General features: G+C 40.1%; 1 non-coding gene across 1 annotated transcript; it reads left to right on the top strand.

The window, feature by feature from the left end:
• The first annotated feature begins 1,034 nt into the window (after positions 1 to 1,034).
• LOC119624544 (U6 spliceosomal RNA) lies at positions 1,035 to 1,141 on the top strand. The gene has a single exon (XR_005240710.1). It is a non-coding gene; the product is annotated as a U6 spliceosomal RNA (small nuclear RNA).
• Positions 1,142 to 5,578: the final 4,437 nt, after the last annotated feature.

Raw genomic sequence — 5,578 nt, 5'->3', positions numbered from 1 at the left:
GCCTGGGCGACAGAGCAAGACTCCGTCTCAAAAAAAAAAAAAAGAATTTTAAAAACACCATTTCTACACAAAATCTTTCCAACTCATTCTCTGAGGTCATAATTACCCTGATACTGAAACCAGATGACAACATAACAGGGAGAAAAAACCCACAACTTCCAACTAACATCCCTCACGAACATTGATGCAAACATCCTTAATTTATTTTTAGCAAATCAAACCCTATAATATATTTGAAAGATAACATATCATCACTAGGTTTTATTATTCCAGGAATGCAGGATTGGTTTAAGATTACAAAATTAATTTACCATGATAACCAAAAAAAGAAAAATTATATCATCTCAATAGACGCACAAAAAACATTTGACAGTTGGCAGCATTCATTACTTATAAAAACACTCAGTGGCTGGGTGTGGTGGCTTACACCTATAATCCCAGCACTTTGGGAAGCCGAGGTGGGAGGATCACTTGAGGCCAGGAGTTCAAGACCAGCTTGGGCAACATAGGGAGATACCCCCACCCCCATCTCCAAAAAAAAAAAAAAAAAAAAAAAAAGGCATTGTAGCAACACACCTGTAGTCCCAGCTACTCAGGAGGCTGAGGTGTGAAGATTGCTTTAAGCCCAGAAGTTGGAAGCTGCAGTGAGCTATGATTGTGTCACTGCACTTCAGACTGGGCAACAGAGTGAGATGCTATTTTAAAAATTGTATTATTATTTTTTTGAGACAGGGTCTCTGTCATCCAGGCTGTAGTACAGTGGTGCAATCACATCTTACTGCAACCTTGACCTCCTAGGCTTCAGTGATCCTCCCACCTCAGACTCCTGAGTAGCTGGGACTACAGGTGTGCACCACCATGCTTAATTTTTTAAAATGTTTCATAGAGATGGGGTTTCACCATATTGCCCATACTGGTCTCGAACTCCTGGGCTCAAGCAGTCCTCCCAACACTGCCCCCTAGAATACTGGGATTACAGGCATGAACCACCCTGCCTAGCCTGAGACTTTCTCTCTTAAAAATAACAAAAACAAGTGTTTGCTTCGGCAGCACATATGCTAAAACTAGAATGATACAGAGAAGACTAACATGGCCCCTGTGCAAGGATGACACACACATTTGTGAAGCGTTTCATATTTTTTAAAAAAACAAAACAACCACTCAGCAAACTAGGAATAAAAGAGAACTTCTCTCAACCTCTTAAGGGGCATCTGTAGGAATCCTACAGCTAACATCATACTTAATGGTCCACTCTCATCATAGCTCCATGTCCTGGAGGTTCTGGTCAGTGGAATCAGGCAAGGGAAAGAAAAAGAAAGGCATCAAGATTGGAAAGGAAGAAAAAAAATGATCTTTATTTACAGATGACAAATTCGTCTATGTTGAAAATTCTACGAGATCTGCAAACAAAGCTGTTAACCAGAGCGACTAAGATTATAAGATACAAGTTCAATATACAAAAATCAGTTTTATTTCTACACACTAGCAACACAGAATACTATACTATGTTCAATAGCATCAAAATGAAGTACTTAGGAAAAATGAGACAAGGCCGGCGTGGTGGCTCAACCTGTAATCCTAGCACTTTGGGAGGCTGAGCCGGGCGGATCACCTGAGGTCGGGAGTTTGAGACCAGCCTGACCAACACAGAGAAACCCGTCTCTACTAAAAGTACAAAATTAGCCAGGTGTGGTAGCGCATGCCTGTAATCCTAGCTACTCGGGAGGCTGAGAGCAGAAGAACTGCTTGAACCCAGGAGGCAGAAATTGCAGTGAGCCGAGATTGCACCACTGCACTCGAGCCTGGGCAATAAGAGTGAAACTCCATCTCAAAAAAAAAAAAAAAAAAAAAAAAAGGACAAAATATATAAGAAAGATATAACAAAAACTACAAAATATTGCTTAGAGAAGAGTAAGAACACCTAAATAGGCATTATCTTGTTTGTGTGTTGGAAGTATATATATACACATATATACACATGCATATATACATACACACACACACATATATATATATATATATTTTGAGACAGAGTCTCGCTCTGTCACCCAGGCTGGAGTATAGTGGCACAATCTCAGCTCACTGCAACCTCCACCTCCCAGGTTCAAGCAATTCTCTTGTCTCAACCTCCTGAGTAGGTGGGACTACAGGCGCATGCCACCACGCCCGACTAATTTTTGCATTTTTAATAGAGACGGAGTTCCACCACATTGGTCAGGCTGATCTCAAGCTCCTGACCTCAGGTGATCCACCTGCCTCGGCCTCCCAAAGTGCTAGGATTACAGTTGTGAGCCACTGCGCCTAGCCTTAATATTGTTAAGATGTCAGTTTTCCCCAAATTTACATATAGATTCAACATAATCTCAAATCAACATAGTATGCTATTTTGTAAGAAATTGAAAAGCTGATTCTAAAATTCATATGGAAATTCAAAGACCTTGAATAGCCCACACAACTTTCATGAAGGAACAAAGTTGGAGGACTAAAACTACCTTATTTCAAGTCTTAATATAAAGCCCCAGCATTTGAATTTGAAAATACAATCATGGGCTGGATGCAGTGGCTCATGCCTGTAATCCCAGTACTTTGAGAGGCTGAGGTGAGAGGATTGCTTGAGCTCAAGTATTTGAGACCAGCATGGACAACATAGACCTCATCTCCACTTAAAAAAAAAATCAAAAACAATCCGAGCATGGTAGTGCATGCCTGTAGTCCCAGCTACTCAGGAGGCTGAGGCAAGAGGATTGCTTAAGCTCGGAAGGTCGAGGCTGCAGTGAGACATGATCACTCCACTGCACTCCAGCCTAAGTGACAGAGCAAGAACCTGTCTCAAAAAAAAAAAAAAAAAAAAAAAAAAAAAAAAAAAAAAAAAGCCACTTAGCTTAAAACACACATTATATAGCTATAAAAAAAATTATTTCTTTCTATCCTTATTCTATAAGCTATTTCTAGTTTTAAATGTTTTAATTTGATTTATTTTTTAAAATTTGAGACAGGGTCTTTCTCTGTCTCAGACTGGAATGCAATGGTGCAATCATAGCTCACTGTAACCACAAACTGCTGGGTTCAAGCAATCCTGTCATCCCAACCTCCCAAGTAGCTGAGACTACAGGAGTGCACCAACATGCTCAGCTAGTTTTGTTTACTTTTTTATTTTTTATTTTTTTTAGAAATGGGATTTCACTGTGTTGCCCAGACTGTTCTCAAACTCCTGGCCTAAGTGACCCTTCTGCCTTAGCCTCCCAAAGTACTACAACTACAGGAATGAGCCACTGTGCCTGGCCTTTAAATTTTTTTTATTACTTTTTAAATTTTTTTGGTCAAAAATTTAGATACAAATACACATTAACCTAGGCCTACAGAGTCAGGATCAATAAAATCACTATCGTCCACCTCCACATCTTGTCCCGCTGGAAGGTCTTCAGAGACAAGAACATGCACGGAGTTGTCATCTCCTATATAACAATGCCTTTTTCTCCTGGAATTCATCTCCTGTATAACAATGCCATCTTTTTCTGGAATACCTCCTGAAGGATCTGCCTGAAGCTGTTTTACAAGTAGCTTATGATATGGTTTGGCTCTGTGTCCCCACCCAAATCTCGTCTCAAATTGTAATCCCCACATGTTGAGGGAGGAACCTGGTGGAAGGTGATTGGATCATAGGGGCAGTTTCCCCTATGCTGTTCTCATGATGGTGAGTGAGTTCTCACGAGATCTGATGGTTTAAAAGTGGCAGTTTCCCCTATGCTCGCTTGCTCTCTCCTGCTGCCATGTAAGATGTGCCTTGCTTCCCCTTTGCCTTCCACCATGATTGTAGGTTTCCTGAGGCCTCCCCAGCCATGCAGAACTGTGAATCAATTAAACCTCTTTTCTTTATAAATTACCCAGTCTCGGGTAGTATCTTTATAGCAGTACGAAAATGGATTAATGCAACTTTTATATATATATATGATGGATCATACATTAGACCACAAAACAGGCCTTCTATGTACACACACACAGGCATATATATGTATGTGAAGAAGAACATTCTAATACAATAATTAATGCTATTGTAAACACATAAACTAGTACCATAGTCATCTATTATCGTTAAATATTATATACTGTATATAATTGTATATACTGTACTTTTTGTTATTTTTATATAGGATCTTACTCTGTTGTCCAGGCTGGAGTGCTGTGACTCATTCACATCTCACTGCAGCCTCAAACTCCTGGGCTCAAGCAATCCTCCTTCCTTAGTCTCTTGAGTAGGTGGGACTACAGGCACATGTCACTACACCAGGCTAATTTTTCTTTCTTTTTTTTTTTTTTTTTTGCTGTAGAGATAGAATCTTGCTTTGTTGCCCAGGCTGGTCTTAAACTCCTGGGCTGGTCTTGAACTCCTGTTGACTCGAAATTTTATATCTGGCAACATTATCCTTGAAGAGCAAAGGAGAAATTAAGATATTTCCAGTTAAACGAAAGCTGAGGGAGTTCATGACTAGCAGACCTGCCATATCAAAAATGCTAAAGGAAGTTACAGGCATTCAGTCTGAGACGAAGACATTAGACAGTGAGTTAAATCCATAAGAATAAACAAAGAACATTGGTAAAGGTAACTACTTAGGTAGACATACCAGCTAGGATTAGTGCATTTTTAATTTGTGACTCCTCTTTTTTTTCCTTTTCTTTTTTTTTTTTTTTTTTTTTTTGAGATGGAGTTTCACTCTGTCACCCAGGCTGGAGTGCAGAGGTGCAATCTTGGCTCACTGCAACCTCCACCTCCCAGGTTCAAGTGATTCTCCTGCCTCAGCCTCCTGAGTAACTGGGACTACAGGCACGTGCCTCCACGCCCAGCTAATTTTTGTATTTTTGGTAGAGACAAGGTTTCACTATGTAGGCCAGGCTGGTCTCAATCTCCTGACCTCATGATCTGCCAGCGTCGGTCTCCCAAAGTGCTGGGATTACAGGTATGAGCCACCGCACTCAGCCTTTTCTTCTTATATGATTTAAGAAAAGCAAGTATGGCCAAGCATGGTGGCTCATGCCTGTAATCCCAGCACTTTGGGAGGCCGAGGTGGGCAGATCACGAGGTCAGGAGATCGAGATCATCCTGGCTAACACGGTGAAACCCTGTCTCTACTAAAAAATACAAAAAATTAGCCAGATATGGTGGCACATGCCTGTAGTCCCAGCTACTTGGGAGACTGAGGCAAGAGAATGGCGTGAACCTGGGAGGTGGAGTCTGCAGTGAGCTGAGATCCCACCACTGCACTCCAGCCTGGGCGACAGAGCGAGACTCTGTCTCAAAAAAAAGAAAAAAAAAAAAAACAGCAAGTACATAAAACATAATTACAAATCTAAGGATAAGATGTAATTGTGATAATAACAATTTACATGGGAAGGAATATGAATGTGTGGGAGCAGAGTATGTATATACTTTTGAAACTAAGTTATATTTTTAAAACTAGGTTGTTATAAGTTTAAGATATTAATTGTAATCCTCAAGGTAACCACTAGCAAAATAACTTCTAAAAATTCAGAAAAGGAAAGAAGAGAATCAAAATTGTTTTCTACAAAAAAATTAATAAAT

The sequence above is a fragment of the Chlorocebus sabaeus genome, chromosome 1 (assembly GCF_047675955.1).
Source record: "Chlorocebus sabaeus isolate Y175 chromosome 1, mChlSab1.0.hap1, whole genome shotgun sequence".
Lineage (NCBI taxonomy): Eukaryota > Metazoa > Chordata > Mammalia > Primates > Cercopithecidae > Chlorocebus > Chlorocebus sabaeus.
This window is presented reverse-complemented; position numbering and strand designations above follow the sequence as displayed.